Source organism: Triticum aestivum, chromosome 4D, assembly GCF_018294505.1.
Source record: "Triticum aestivum cultivar Chinese Spring chromosome 4D, IWGSC CS RefSeq v2.1, whole genome shotgun sequence".
NCBI lineage: Eukaryota > Viridiplantae > Streptophyta > Magnoliopsida > Poales > Poaceae > Triticum > Triticum aestivum.
In genome coordinates this window covers 396524309-396541869 of record NC_057805.1, presented here as the reverse complement: position 1 = coordinate 396541869, position 17561 = coordinate 396524309, and positions in this window count along the sequence as shown.

The window sequence follows — 17561 nt, the reverse complement described above, 5'->3', positions numbered from 1 at the left end:
TTGGTGTGCGGCAAAGCGCACCTTCTCAGCATTTGTGCAACCTGCGGTGGTTAGCTCCCTTCCAATCCTGTGGAGCCAGTCATCAGCAACAATCGGCTCGGTGCTACTGGAAAACACCGGCGGATTCAACCTCAGAAAACGGGCTAGGTTGTCAACTGGAGGTGGTGGCGGTGGGTTGTTGTTATTATTATTATTATTGTTGTTGTTGTTGCCTTGGTTCTGAACTAGTAGCTGCATCAAGGCATTCTGCTGCTGGATCAACTGAGTGAGCTCCGGTGGGAAGACAAGTCCGGGGTCACGTCTCGGAGGCATCTGATGGGTTTAGAGGGGAGAGATTAGAATAGAGTGAGGTCTAAAGATAAAATCACTACCCATATGCACATGAGACAAACACATTCATATCACACCACTCAATTCAAACAAGAGCATACAAACGATCTAACTACTGTTACAAAATACTCGGACTATTACTATATACATGGGGGAATACTACTGATAATATGGAGGTCGACTAGAAATTTTGATCGATGGAAGACTCCATGATATCCGCTCTAGCATCGTCTTCGTAATCATCATCACTACTGTCGGGGTCGGAGTCGGTGTCGTCGATGATGATTTAGTCTTCAGAACGGATGTCCTCCTTAGGTGCGGGATCACCCATAAATACTTGATACATCTCCAACGTATCTATAATTTTTGATTTCTTCATGCTATATTATATTCTGTTTTGGATGATTAATGGGCTTTGTTATACACTTTTATATTATTTTTGGGACTAACCTATTAACCGGAGGCCCAGCCCAAATTGCTGTTTTTTGCCTATTTCAGAGTTTCGCAAAAAAAGAATATCAAACGGAGTCCAAACGGAATGAAACCTTCGGGAACGTGATTTTCGAAACAAACGTGATCCAGAGGGCTTGGATTTGTTGGGGAACGTAGGAGAAATTCAAAATTTTCTACGCATCACCAAGATCAATCTATGGAGTAATCTAGCAACGAGGGGAAGGGGAGTGCATCTACATACCATTGTAGATCGCGATGCGGAAGCGTTGCAAGAACGCGGATGAAGGAGTCGTACTCGTAGCGATTCAGATCGCGGTTGATTTCAATCTAAGCGCCGAACCACGGCGCCTCTGCGTTCAACACACGTGCAGCCCGATGACGTCTCCCACGCCTTGATCCAGCAAGGAGAGAGGGAGAGGTTGGGGAAGACTCCGTCCAACAGCAGCACAACGGCATGGTGATGATGGAGGAGCGTGGCACTCCAGCAGGGCTTCGCCAAGCACTGCGAGAGACGAGGAGGGAGAGGGGTAGGGCTGCGCCAAAGAGAGAGATGTTCTCATGTGTATGGCAGCCCCAAAACCCCCACTATATATAGGGGAGGGGGAGGGGCTGCGCCCCCATCTAGGGTTCCCCCCCAAGGGGTGCGGCCAGCCCTAGATGGGACTTGGGAGCGGCCAAGGGGGGAGAGAGGGGGGCGCACCACTAGGTGGGCCTTAGGCCCATCTAAGCCTAGGGTTTCCCCCTTCCCCCCCTTCCTGCGCCCTGGGCCCCTTGTGGGAGGCGCACCAGCCCACCTAGGGGCTGGTCCCTTCCCACACTTGGCCCACGCAGCCCTCTGGGGCCGGTGGCCCCACCTGGTGGACCCCCGGGACCCTCCCGGTGGTCCCGGTACGTTACGGATAGCACCCGAAACTTTTTCGGTGACCAAAACAGGACTTCCCATATATAAATCTTTACCTCTGGACCATTCCGGAACTCCTCGTGACATCCGGGATCTCATCCGGGACTCCGAACAACATTCGGTAACCACGTATATCTATTCCCTATAACCCTAGCGTCATCGAACCTTAAGTGTGTAGACCCTACGGGTTCGGGAACCATGCAGACATGACCGAGACGTTCTCCGGCCAATAACCAACAGCGGGATCTGGATACCCATGTTGGCTCCCACATGTTCCACGATGATCTCATCGGATGAACCACGATGTCGGGGATTCAATCAATCCCGTATACAATTCCCTTTGTCGATCGGTATGTTACTTGCCCGAGATTCGATCGTCGGTATCCCGATACCTTGTTCAATCTCGTTACCGGCAAGTCTCTTTACTCGTTCCGTAACACATCATCCCGTGATCAACTCCTTGGTCACATTGTGCACATTATGATGATGTCCTACCGAGTGGGCCCAGAGATACCTCTCCATTTACACGGAGTGACAAATCCCAGTCTTGATTCATGCCAACCCAACAGACACTTTCGGAGATACCTGTAGTGCACCTTTATAGCCACCCAGTTACGTTGTGACGTTTGGTACACCCAAAGCATTCCTACGGTATCCGGGAGTTGCACAATCTCATGGTCTAAGGAAATGATACTTGACATTAGAAAATCTCTTAGCAAACGAACTACACGATCTTGTGCTAGGCTTAGGATTGGGTCTTGTCCATCACATCATTCTCCTAATGATGTGATCCCGTTATCAACGACATCCAATGTCCATGGTCAGGAAACCGTAACCATCTATTGATCAACGAGCTAGTCAACTAGAGGCTTACTAGGGACATGGTGTTGTCTATGTATCCACACATGTATCCGAGTTTCCTATCAATACAATTCTAGCATGGATAATAAACGATTATCAAGAACAAGGAAATATAATAATAACCAATTTATTATTGCCTCTAGGGCATATTTCCAACAAGATTCTACGTAAAGAAATCAACCAGGAGAGCACGAGGCAAGGGGCGCGCCTACCCCCCTGGGCTCGCCCTCCACCCTCGTGGGGCCCACGTTGCTCCACCGACGTACTTCTTCCTCCTATATATACCTACGTACCCCCAAACCAACAGAAGCATCCACGAAAACCTAATTCCACCGCCGCAACCTTCTGTACCCGTGAGATCCCATCTTGGGGCCTTTTCCGGTGTCCTGCTGGAGGGGCATTGATCACGGAGGGCTTCTACATCAACACCATAGCCTCTCTGATGATGTGTGAGTAGTTTACCTCAGACCTTCGGGTCCATAGTTATTAGCTAGATGGCTTCTTCTCTCTCTTTGGATCTCAATACAAAGTTCTCCACGATTCTCGTGGAGATCTATTTGATGTAATCTTCTTTTGCAGTGTGTTTGTTGAGACCGATGAATTGTGGGTTTATGATCAAGTTTATCTATGAATAATATTTGAATTTTCTCTGAATTCTTTTATGTATGATTGGTTATCTTTGCAAGTCTCTTCGAATTATCAGTTTGGTTTGGCCTACTAGATTGATCTTTCTTGCAATGGGAGAAGTGCTTAGCTTTGGGTTCAATCTTGCGGTGTCCTTTCCCAGTGACAGTAGGGGCAGCAAGGCACGTATTGTATTGTTGCCATCGAGGATAACAAGATGGGGTTTATATCATATTGCATGAGTTTATCCCTCATCATGTCATCTTACTTAAAGCATTACTCTGTTCTTTTGAACTTAATACTCTAGATGCATGCTGGATATCGGTCGATGTGTGGAGTAATAGTAGTAGATGCAGGCAGGAGCCGGTCTACTTGTCACGGACTTGATGCCTATATACATGATCATACCTAGATATTCTCATAACTATGCTCAATTCTATCAATTGCTCAACAGTAATTTGTTCACCCACCGTAATACTTATGCTCTTGAGAGAAGCCACTAGTGAAACCTATGGCCCCGGGGTCTATTTTCCATCATATTAATCTACCAACACTTAGCTATTTTTATTGCCTTTTATTTTACTTTGCATCTTTATTATAAAAATACCAAAAAAATATTATCTTATCATATCTATCAGATCTCACTTTCGTAAGTGGCCGTGAAGGGATTGACAACCCATTTATTGCTTTGGTTGCGAGGTTTTTATTTGTTTGTGTAGGTGCGAGGGACTTGAGCGTGGCCTCCTACTGGATTGATACCTTGGTTCTCAAAAACTGAGGGAAATACTTACGCTACTTTACTGCATCACCCTTTCCTTTTCAAGGGAAAACCAATGCAGTGCTGAAGAGGTAGCAAGAAGGATTTCTGGCGCCGTTGCCGGGGAGTCTACGCAAAATTCAACATACCAAGTACCCATCACAAACTCTTATCTCCCGCATTACATTATTTTTCATTTGCCTCTCGTTTTCCTCTCCCCCACTTCACCCTTGCCGTTTTATTCACCCTCTCTTCTTCCGTTTGCCTCTTTCTGGCTCGCTTCTTGTCTGCTCGTGTGTTGGATCGCTTGCTTGTCACGATGGCTCAAGATAATACCAAATTGTGTGACTTTACAAATACAAACAACAATGATTTTCTTAGCACTCCGATTGCTCCTCTTACCGATACTGAATCTTGTGAAATTAATGCTGCTTTGTTGAATCTTGTTATGAAAGATCAATTCGCCGGCCTTCCTAGTGAAGATGCCGCTACCCATCTAAATAGCTTTGTTGATTTGTGTGATATGCAAAAGAATAAAGATGTGGACAATGATATTGTTAAATTGAAGCTATTTCCTTTTTCGCTTAGAGATCGTGCTAAAGCTTGGTTTTCATCTTTGCATAAAAATAGTATTGATTCTTGGAATAAGTGCAAAGATGCTTTTATCTCTAAGTATTTTCCTCTCGCTAAGATCATCTCTCTTAGAAACGATATTATGAATTTTAAGCAACTTGATCATGAACATGTTGCACAATCTTGGGAGAGGATGAAATTAATGATACGTAATTGCCCTACACATGGTTTAAATCTTTGGATGATTATACAAAAAATTTATGCCGGATTGAATTTTGCTTCTAGAAATCTTTTAGATTCGGCCGCGGGAGGCACTTTTATGGAAATCACTTTAGGAGAAGCTACTAAACTCCTAGATAATACTAAAAAGGTGCATGCGATAGAAGAAATTAATGTTTTGAGTGAAAAGATGGATGAACTTATGAAATTATTTGCTACTAAAAGTGTTTCTTCTGATCCTAATGATATGCCTTTGTCTACTTTGATTGAAAATAATAATGAATCTATGGATGTGAATTTTGTTGGTAGGAATAATTTTGGTAACAACGCGTATAGAGGAAACTTTAATCCTAGGCCGTATCCTAGTAATCCCTCTAATAATTATGGTAATTCCTACAACAATTCTTATGGAAATTTTAATAAGATACCCTCTGAATTTGAGACTAGTGTTAAAGAATTTATGAATTCGCAAAAGAATTTCAGTGCTTTGCTTGAAGAAAAGTTGCCTAAGATTAATGAATTGGCTAGGAACGCTGATAGAATTTCTCATGATGTTGATTCCTTGAAACTTAGATCTATCCCACCTAAGCATGATATCAATGAGTCTCAAATCCATGATACTTTCCATTGATGAGTGCAAAGAAAGAACCACTAGGATGCGTGCTAAGAAAGATTGCTTTGTGAAGGCGTGTTCTTCTAATTTTTATGAGAATAAATATGAAGATCTAAAAGTTATTGATGTGTCCCCTATTAAATCTTTGTTTTCCAATATGAACCTTGATAATGATGGGACTGATTATGAGCCACCTTTACCTAGAAGGCGTTCCAAAAATTCGAAATTTTTAGATCTTGATGCAAAAATTGGTAAAAGTGGGATTGAAGAGATCAAAACTCTAGATATTAATGAACCCACTATTTTGTATTTCAAGGAATTTAATTATGATAATTGCTCTTTGATAGATTGTATTTCCTTGTTGCAATCCGTGCTAAATTCTCCACATGCTTATAGTCAACATAAAGCTTTTACTAAACATATCGTGGATGCTTTGATGCAATCTTATGAAGAAAAACTTGAGTTGGAAGTTTCTATCCCTAGAAAAATTTATGATGAGTGGGAACCTACTATTAAAATTAAAATTAAATATCATGAATGCTATGCTTTGTGTGATTTGGGTGCTAGTGTTTCCACGATTCCAAAAACTTTGTGTGATTTGCTAGGATTCCGTGAATTTGATGATTGTTCTTTGAACTTGCACCTTATGGATTCCACCATTAAGAAACCTATGGGAAGAATTAATGATGTTCTTATTGTTGCAAATAGTAACTATGTGCCCGTAGATTTCATCATTCTCGATATAGATTGCAATCCTTCATGTCCTATTATTCTTGGTAGACCTTTCCTTAGAACGATTGGTGCAATTATTGATATGAAGGAAGGGAATATTAGATTTCAATTTCCATTAAAGAAAGGCATGGAACACTTCCCTAGAAAGAGGATTAAATTACCTTATGAATCTATTATGAGAGCCACTTATGGATTGCCTTCCAAAGATGGCAATACCTAGATCTATCCTTGCTTTTATGCCTAGCTAGGGGCGTTAAACGATAGCACTTGTTGGGAGGCAACCCAATTTTATTTTTAGTTTTTTTTGCTTTTTGCTTCTGTTTAGGAATAAATCTTTGATCTAGCCTCTGGTTAGATTTGGTTTTATGTTTTAATTAGTGTTTGTGCCAAGTTTAACCTATAGGATCTTCTTGGATGATAGTTATTTGATCTTGCTGAAAATTCCAGAAATTTTCTGTTCACGAAAACAATTATTAAAAATCACCAGAACGTGATAAAATATTGATTCCAATTGCAGCAGATCATTAAAAAAATTGTCTAGGCCTTCCTATTTTGGTAGATTTTTTGGAATTCCAGAAGTTTGCATTAGTTACAGATTACTACAGACTGTTCTGTTTTTGACAGATTCTGTTTTTCGTGTGTTGTTTGCTTATTTTGATCTATCTATGGCTAGTAAAAGAGTTTATAAACCATAGAGAAGTTGGAATACAGTAGGTTTAACACCAAAATAAATAAAGAATGAGTTCATTACAGTACCTTGAAGTGGTGTTTTGTTTTCTCTCGCTAACGGAGCTCACGAGATTTTCTGTTAAGTTTTGTGTTGTGAAGTTTTCAAGTTTTGGGTAAAAGATTTGATGGATTATGGAACAAGGAGTGGAAAGAGCCTAAGCTTGGGGATTCCCATGGCACCCCAAGATAATCTAAGGACACCAAAAATCCAAAGCTTGGGGATGCCCCGGAAGGCATCCCCTCTTTCGTCTACTTCCATCGGTAACTTTACTTGGAGCTATATTTTTATTCACCACATGATATGTGTTTTGCTTGGAGCGTCTTGTATGATTTAAGTCTTTGCTTTTTAGTTTACCACAATCATCTTTGATGTACACACCCTTTTGAGAGAGACACACATGATTCGGAATTTATTAGAATACTCTATGCGCTTCGCTTATATCTTTTGAGCCATATAGTTTTTGCTCTAGTGCTTCACTTATATCTTTTAGAGCACGGCGGTGGTTTTGTTTTATAGAAACTATTATTCTCTCATGCTTCACTTACATTATTTGGAGAGTCTTAAACAGCATGGTAATTTGCTTAAATTGAGAGTTGGTGCAAACTTCGCCGGTGCATCCAAACCCCGTGATATGATACGCTCTATCACACATAAACCTCCTTATATCTTCCTCAAAACAGCCACCATACCTACCTATTATGGCATTTCCTTTGCCATTCCGAGATATATTGCCATGCAACTTTCCACCGTTCCGTTTATCATGACACGTTCATCATTGTCATATTGCTTTGCATGATAATGTAGTTGACATCGTATTTGTGGCAAAGCCACCGTTCATAATTTTTCATACATGTCACTCTTGATTCATTGCCTATCCCGGTATACCGCCGGAGGCATTCATATAGAGTCATACTTTGTTCTAGTATCGAGTTGCAATCATTGAGTTGTAAATAAATAGAAGTGTGATGATCATCATTAATAGAGCATTATACCAATAAAAAAAGAGAGAAAGGCCAAAAAAAGGAAGGCCCAAAAAAAAGGGACAATGCTACTATCCTTTTTTTCACACTTGTGCTTCAAAGTAGCACCATGATCTTCATGATAGAGAGTCTCTTGTTTTGTCACTTTCATATACTAGTGGGAATTTTTCGTTATAGAACTTCGCTTGTATATTCCAACAATGGGCTTCCTCAAATGCCCTAGGTCTTCGTGAGCAAGCAAGTTGGATGCACACCCACTTAGTTTCTTTTGTTGAGCTTTCATGCATTTATAGCTCTAGTGCATCCGTTGCATGGCAATCCCTACTCCTTGCATTAACATCAATCGATGGGCATCTCCATAGCCCGTTGATTAGCCGCGTTGATGTGAGACTTTCTCCTTTTTTGTCTTCTCCACATAACCCCCATCATTATATTCTATTCCACCCACAGTGCTATATCCATGGCTCACACTCATGTATTGCGTGAAGGTTGAAAAAGTTTGAGATTACTAAAGTATGAAACAATTGCTTGGCTTGTCATCGGGGTTGTGCATGATGAGAGCATTCTTGTGTGACGAAAATGGAGCATGACTAAACTATATGATTTTGTAGGGATGAACTTTCTTTGGCCATGTTATTTTGAGAAGACATAATTGCTTAGTTAGTATGCTTGAAGTATTATTGCTTTTATGTCAATATTAAACTTTTATCTTGAATCTTTCGGATATGAATATTCATACCACAATGAAGAGGGTTACATTAAAAAATTATGCCAAGTAGCATTCCGCATCAAAAATTCTGTTTTTATCATTTACCTACTCGAGGACGAGCAAGAATTAAGCTTGGGGATGCTTGATACGTCTCCAACGTATCTATAATTTTTTATTGCTTCATGCTATATTATATTCTATTTTGGATGATTAATGGGCTTTGTTATACACTTTTATATTATTTTTGGGACTAACCTATTAACCGGTGGCCCAACCCAAATTGCTGTTTTTTGCCTATTTCAGAGTTTCACAGAAAAAGAATATCAAACGGAGTCCAAACGGAATGAAACCTTCGGGAACGTGATTTTCGAAACAAACGTGATCCAGAGGACTTGGAGTCTATGTCAAGAAATCAACCAGGAGAGCACGAGGCAGGGGGGCGCGCCTACCCCCCTGGGTGCGCCCTCCACCCTCATGGGGCCCACGTTGCTCCACCGACGTACTTCTTCCTCCTATATATACCTACGTACCCCCAAACCAACAGAAGCATCCACGAAAACCTAATTCCACCGCCGCAACCTTTTGTACCCGTGAGATCCCATCTTGGGGCCTTTTCCGGCGTCCTGCCGGAGGGGGCATTGATCACGGAGGGCTTCTACATCAACACCATAGCCTCTCCGATGATGTGTGAGTAGTTTACCTCAGACCTTCGGGTCCATAGTTATTAGCTAGATGGCTTCTTCTCTCTTTTTGGATCTCAATACAAAGTTCTCCACGATTCTCGTGGAGATCTATTCGATGTAATCTTCTTTTGCGGTGTGTTTGTTGAGACCGATGAATTGTGGGTTTATGATGAAGTTTATCTATGAACAATATTTGAATCTTATCTGAATTCTTTTATGTATGATTGGTTATCTTTGCAAGTCTCTTCGAATTATCAGTTTGGTTTGGCCTACTAGATTGATCTTTCTTGCAATGGGAGAAGTGCTTAGCTTTGGGTTCAATCTTGCGGTGTCCTTTCCCAGTGACAGCAGGGGCAGCAAGGCACGTATTGTATTGTTGCCATCGAGGATAACAAGATGGGGTTTATATCATATTGCATGAGTTTATCCCTCTACATCATGTCATCTTACTTAAAGCATTACTCTGTTCTTTTGAACTTAATACTCTAGATGCATGCTGGATAGCGGTCGATGTGTGGAGTAATAGTAGTAGATGCAGGCAGGAGTCGGTCTACTTGTCACGGCGTGATGCCTATATACATGATCATACCTAGATATTCTCATAACTATGCTCAATTCTATCAATTGCTCAACAGTAATTTGTTCACCCACCGTAATACTTATGCTCTTGAGAGAAGTCACTAGTGAAACCTATGCCCCCCAGGTCTATTTTCCATCATATTAATCTTCCAACACTTAGCTATTTTTATTGCCTTTTATTTTACTTTGCATCTTTATTATAAAAATACCAAAAAATATTATCTTATCATATCTATCAGATCTCACTTTCGTAAGTGACCGTGAAGGGATTGACAACCCCTTTATTGCGTTGGTTGCGAGGTTTTTATTTGTTTGTGTAGGTGCGAGGGACTTGAGCGTGGCCTCCTACTGGATTGATACCTTGTTTCTCAGAAACGGAGGGAAATACTTACACTACTTTACTGCATCACCCTTTCCTCTTCAAGGGAAAACCAACACAGTGCTCAAGAGGTAGCAATACTCCTAGCTTCTTATTCAGGTCTTCATTCTTCTCCAGTAACACTACAATTTCTTCGCGTGTAGAATTGAGTTCCTCTTTAAGCTCCATGTTCCTGGTCATCACTTTCTTCAGGTCTAGCATGCTAGCGCGCATTTGGTTCTCCTGACGGCGAATGTGCTGGTTTAACTCCTGGATGTAGGCTGCAATGGACTTGTCCCTCCTGGTGCTAATCATCTCCCATTGCTCATCTTGGCGTCCACATATCTGGTTGATGGTGTCCTTAAGATCCTTATTCTAAATTTCGCCGATGCGTCCCATGGCGATATGAGCGGCCATGCTCTTTCCTAGACTCCAGGTTGGTGCATCAAAGGAAAACTCTATGGGCTCAGTAACTGGCGCGAATGTCCTTCCTGGAACATGAACTCGAATCATCCAACGCTCCTCTTCTGGTAAAGTGGCGGTGTAGGTCCCGGTGAAGCTTGGTATTCCGATGTTCAGGTACCTAGTGGCTTCCTTCAAGTGTCGTCCAAAAGGTGTGTCTTCATCCGGTTGAGCAAACTTGTTCCTTGGGTCCGCCATCTATAGAGTGGAAAATGGAGAAGAGTCAGAAATGAGTAGAGAAGAGGTTCATATGGCTCATCTTAATGGTCGCGTCCTATAGTCAGTGTGTGCTCTGATACCATCTTGTAGCGATCCAACCTTAGACGGTCAAATCTCTGTGCATAAGTGTCATCCCTGGATCGGTAATGCTGACACACACAGTACTTGAAGGATTTATAACAGAGTTCAATCACACACTTATTACATCGAATGTATCAAAAGAGAACTTATTACAATAATATGGCCGAAGGCCAACTAAATAAGATAACAACGGAAGCTTTGAAGGTAAATGAGTCCATCAACTCCAACGGCATAGCTGAGTGCATGAAAATGACTTAGCGCACCTTACTCTTTGTCTGAAAAGTCTGCAACATAATATGTTGCAGCCCGAAACGGGTCAGCACATGGAATATGCTGGCAAAATAACACTATAGAGCAATGAACATGAGCAGCTATAACTATATGCATATATGGCTGGTGGAGGCTCTAAGTTTAACTTTGCATAAAGCTAGTTTTCCCTACAACAAAGGAATATATTTTATTTAACTACAAGGTTTGTTGAAAACATTGAGAATGGAAACCCCATCTCAATCCCAAATTAATAATCACCCAACAAATAATTAAGTAAAGTGTTGAGATCAACATAATAATTCAAGCACCAGATACTCAAGATGTCCATAACCGGGGACGCGACTAACCATGATTAGTTTGTACACTCTGCAGAGGTTTGCACACTTTTCCCCACAAGACTCGATCTCCTCCGTTGTATTTCTCACACTGCATGATGGTTGAGAAACGGATGACCGAGACACAGTCTTTCCGAAGAGGTCCCCTTAACCGATAGATAGACCGGTACACCTACAATCCCCTACATCTGCTAGCCCATCATGGAAAGGATTACCACAACTTACTCAACTATGCCAAAGCCCATAATGGCTTGTGGCTGCACACGGAAGTTTCTAGCATGAATAATCTTATGATCCCTTTGAGCCTGGGTGGCAAACCATAGGAAAAATCACACGGATACCCCGGGATTCTCCTTTGGACAACACTGGATTACCCCAGGTGCCCACAAACCAATCCACCTAGATGTGTGTTAAAGTAGCCACCTTAAATAAACCCTTAGTTAATAATAATTCTCATAGCTGTCATGAATCACTCAAACCAAACCACGTCTACGAGCATAGCATAGCAGAGTATAATAAGCGTAACGTAGTAACTCCCGGGGTTTGAATGAAAAGGGCAATAGGTACTACCTCAACACTAATTACCATAACCCACATATTATCAAGTCCTAACCATGCAGTGTTTGAGGGTTTGAAACTAATGCATAAAAACTAGGTACTAAGGAATATGATCAAAGCGTTACTTGCCTTGCTGATGATCTGAAAACCCTAGTGACTCGTAGTAGCACGCTTCGCACTCCGGAAACTCTATCGCAAAAAAACAATACATACATAAGCACTCAAGCATAAGATGCAAGGGTAAAACTAAGATGAGAAAGTCCAAACTGAAAATACAAGAGAAGAGCTTCGATCTGCAAAAAGAATCAATCAAATCGGAGCTACGAAACTCAAACTACGGTCAAAAGAAGTTCAAATTCAAATCTGCTTGCAACCAAATTTTAAATTGTCAAAACCATGTTCAAGTTGGTTATCTAGAAAGAGAGGATCGAGATGAAGAGTTTGGCGTTGGTTTCACTAGATTTGGATGAACGAGCAAAAAGTTGCGAGGGTTTGAAAATCAGGGGCTAATCTGCCATAAAAATAATCGCGGATAGGTCCCTGGCTGAAAATAAAAAGAAAAAACTAACGAACGAACGTTCGCTATCAGAGACAACGGACGAATATGTTCGCTAACAGAGACGTTTGAATGAACGTTCGCTAATTAGCGAACTCAAAAAAAACAACCGATCTAAACCGAAAACCGAAAAAAAACGTAAACGAACCGGCGAACCGGGGCGGTTTTTACCGGTTCACGACGACGGCGGGATTCGGCGAGGCGGCGAGGCAAGGCGGCGGCGGCGATGCAAGCGGTGACGGCGACGCCCAAGCGGGCGGCGGCGGGCTGCGGCGGCGTCGGTTGGCGGCGGCGCGGGTGGCTGCGGGCGGCGGTGGCGGACGAGGCAGAGAGGGGGGACGGCGACGGCTCTTAAAGAGGCCCCGAGGGGGTCCTCAGCTTGCGCGAGGGGGCGCGGAGGGGAGGCCGACCCGTACTCCGGCAAGAGTCCGGCTCCCGCACGCGAGCAAGGCGGCGGCGGCTCGGATGGGCTGGCCTGCTCGGCTGGGCTTCAGCCCACTCAGGCGGAAAAAGTTTTCTTTTTAAAAAAATTCCGCCCGAAGAAAAAAATCCTAATAAAATAAAAAAATTCTAAAAATGGCAAAAACAATTTTCACCGTCTAAATCTAATATTTAGAACAAAGTGAACATTTTTCTGGCCTAAAAATGCAATTTTCAAAAATGTATATTTTTCTAATTCAAATAAAGTTGCCAATAAAATCCAAATAAAAATATTTATTTGATTTTAAAATTTCTTCTCCAATATTTCCTCTATTTTGAAGAAGTCATATTATCTTCTCTGTTTTATTTTTAAATATTGGAAATAATTGGAGAGAAATATATTAAAACCAAAATGATCCTCTTTTCAATTTGAGAAAATTCAAATATGAAAATAAATGAAATCCCCAACTCTCTCCTTGGGTCCTTGAGTTGCTTAAGATTTATAGGATCTCAACCAAAATGCAAATAAAATATGATATGCATATGATGACCTATGTATAACATCCAAATTGAAAATTGGGATGTTACAGTGGCGGTCACAAAGATGTCTTCATCGTTCTCATCGCAAGAGTTCCTCAAACGGACTCAAGGCTTGACCGGCTCCAACCACTCATCCCAAAGCCAATGAATGCAAAGAGCTACAACAAATTTATCAATATTTAAAGTACTAAGGCCACCATGAACTTTGGATTTACACGCCTGCTCCCAATTGTACTTTCTACTAGTGACCTTGTCGCAACCAGCCCAAAGGAAGGCACGTCGTAGGGAGTCAATATTTTTCATGCCCTCAGCCGAAAGGTTTAGCGTTGTCATGTTATAAATGACAATGGCTGTGATGACAAACTTGACTAAAACCGCCCTACCCGGAGATGCCACAAGATTTCCCATCTAGGGAGTGAGCTGGGCGGCGAACTTGTCCTCAAGGGGTTGTAAGTGGATTATATTCAGTATTTTGATCGATAAATGCAATTCAAGGTATTTCATAGGGCAGGATTGGAGTGACCAAACTTTTAGAGCAATTCACGACTAGACCCAGTGACTTCTCCAAACTGCATAAGAGAGTTTGCGAAGAACCTGACTTCAGCTTTAATGAGCGCAACGAAACCGTGGTATCGTCCATGTATAAAGAGGCCTGAAACATCATCGCATTGCCACCAAGGGGATGTAGTTTTCCTTGCTTAGTGGCCTTCCGATTAATGTGGTGAAGAGGGTCAATGGAAAGTGATGAGTCCAATCTATGTGATGATTTTGATAGCTATTATGTGTGTACATGCTAGGCTTTATGGAATTTTACCGCGTTCGCGCACTACTTTTTGTCGGTTTTCCTCATGTAACGTCTTTTGGAGCAAATAAAGTTTTATGGAAGGAATCCTAGGAAATTGTGGTGGCATCACATTATTTAATGTGATGATCAACTACCATAAAAAAGAGCAAAAGGGGCCAAAGGAGGAGGTCCTACGGCGCCTCCAGAGCCAAAGATGACCTTTCATACGAGCGCTCTCACTCTTATGAGCGGTTGTATGAGGTGCCAGCGCTGCCGTATCGTCCGTTACTTCCACCCCATGAGATTGGATCGGGGAACAGAGACACAGGGGGGACGAAAACACATCCAGAAGGAAGAACCCTAGCCTCTGGATACCACCGGAGAGAGACCTGATCCAGGGCTCCACCACCGCTATTCTGCACGATGAAGGCTTCATCATCATCACCATTGTCATCATCATCATCATCATCACCATCTCATTCCCATCCATTTGTAACACATTAGTTGGAGTGGATTCAATCTTGTGTTACTTGTGTAGGATCATTATGTTCATCATGATTCGTCTCCTTTCGCTTGTGCCATGATGTGTAAGTAGTTGCAGAGTTCTTGGGGATATGGAGGAACCCTAGTGTGTAATAGATCGTTTGGTATTAAGATTTAATAGCATCTTTGCATGTTTGTGTTAATAGTCTTCATGATGTTGGGTGAAGTCGACCATCCAACATATGCCAACTTTGGATGGAAGGTTATTACTATTGGCGAACCGGCTAGCCGCGGAGGTGGGTATGTGAAGTCCAAATAAGAACTCGGTTCGCTATAATTTGTTTTTTCTTATCACCTCAACTATACAAAAAAAATCAGGGTCACATTGTGATACTTGGCTCTTGTCAATCTACACATATATCTTTTGTATTAGTTGAATTAGTAACACTTTCATGCCTACTCAAATTATTATCATCTTATATTTTTTATCATCGTATAATTACACTTGGCATGTAACAAGGTACCTCGATATGGCTACAAAATTAGAAATTGCATGGTTTTTGTTGCTGCTTGCTAGTCATCAACAAAGTTCCAAGTTCCTCTTTCCTAATCCCAAATCAGCACAAGAAATCTGAGTGCAAAGAAGAGATATATACGAGGATGAACTTCACCAAACGAATGAACGATCTGAAAAGACTACAAAAAGAGGGGACTTTTGTTGAAGATGAAGTTGATTGGAATCTGGAAAATCGCATTACCTATTTCCACTAATTATGCCTAAAACCCAAAGCCACAATTAGAAAACGCAGATGGAGCGCCATGAACCATGGCATGGCCGATTCGTTGCCCAAATTGGGCAAGCGGAGAAGTAGCCAAGAAAACTGTGGCGTGGGGCAAGCCGGTAATTAGTCGATCTGTTAGGTTTCCTTTTTCCTTTTCTAGAATCGAGTGATCTATTTTTTAGGGGTATCAAGCGATCTCTTATATGGCTAAAAATCACGCATGTACCCCTAAAAAATTCACGCACGTATAGGGAACCAACGTCCAGCCATCGGGGGGGCCCTTTGCAATCGGGGGCCGGGGCGGCCGCCCCTTGATACGTCTCCAATGTATCTATAATTTTTTATTGTTCCATGCTATTATATTATCCATCTTGGATGTTTTATATGCTATTTTATATTATTTTTGGGTCTAACCTATTAACCTAGAGCCCAGTTCCAGTTTCTGTTTTTTCCTTATTTTTTGAGTTTTACAGAAAAGGAATATCAAACGGAGTCCAAATGACCTGAAAATTTACGGTGATTTTTTATGGACCAGAAGAAGCCCCCGAAGCAAAAGAGTTGGCCAGAAGAGTCCTGAGTCAACGACAAGGGTGGAGGGCGCCCCCACCCCCTAGGGCGCCCCCCCTGCCTTGTCACTGACTCGTCGACCCCCCTGACGTGAAACCAACGCCAAAAATTCCTATAAATCCAGAAACCCCCAGAAAGAAACCTAGATCTGGAGTTCTGCCGCCGTAAGCCTCTGTAGCCACGAAAAACAAATCTAGGCCCTCTCTGGCACCCTGCCGGAGGGGGCCATCATCACGGGAGGCCATGGAGGAGGATCCCGGAGGGGGCCATCATCACCGTGGAGGCCAAGGACCAGAGGGAGAACCTCTCCCCATCTAGGGGGGAGGCCATGGAGGCGGAAGCACAAGGGGGAGACTCTCTCCCCTCTTTTTCGGTGGCGCTGAAGTGACACTAGGGGAACCATCGCTGTGGTGATCGTCTTCATCAACATCACCATCTTCATCACCATCCTCATATCTTTTACGCGGTCCACTCTCCCTCACCCTGCTGTAATCCCCCACTTGTGAAGGAAATATGCCCTATAGGCAATAATAAAGTTGTTATTTTATATTTTCTTATTCATGATAAAGGTTTATTATTCATGCTAGAGTTGTATTGATCGGAAACTTAAATACATGTGTGAATACATAAACAAATACCATGTCCCTAGTAAGCCTCTACTAGACTAGCTCGTTGATCAAAGACGGTTAAGGTTTCCAAACCATAGACATGTGTTTTCATTTGATAACGGGATTGCATCATTAGGAGAATGATGTGATGGAAAAGACCCACCCGTTAGCTTAGCATAATGATCGTTCAGTTTATTGCTATTGCTTTCTTCATGTCAAATACTATTCGTTCGACTATGAGATTATGCAACTCCCGGATACCGGAGGAATACCTTGTGTGCTATCAAACGTCACAACATAAGTGGGTGATTATAAAGATGCTCTATAGGTATCTACGAAGGTGTTTGTTGAGTTGGCATAGATCGAGATTAGGATTTGTCACTCCGAGTATCGGAGAGGTATCTCTGGGCCCTCTTGGTAATACACATCATAAGCTTGCAAGCAAAAGACTAAGGAGTTAGTCACAGGGTGATGTATTACGAACGAGTAAAGAGACTTACCGGTAACGACATTGAACTTGGTATGAAGATACCGACTATCGGATCTCGGGCAAGTAACATACTGATGGACAAAGGGAATTACATATGTTGTCATAACGGTTAGACCGATAAAGATCTTCCTAGAATAGGTAGGAGCCAATATGGGCATCCAGGTTACACTATTGGTTATTGACCATAGAGGTGTCTCGGTCATGTCTACATAGTTCTCGAACCCATAGGGTCCGCACGCTTAACGTCCGTTGACGATATAGTATTATATGAGTTATGTGATTTGGTGACCGAATGTTGTTCGGA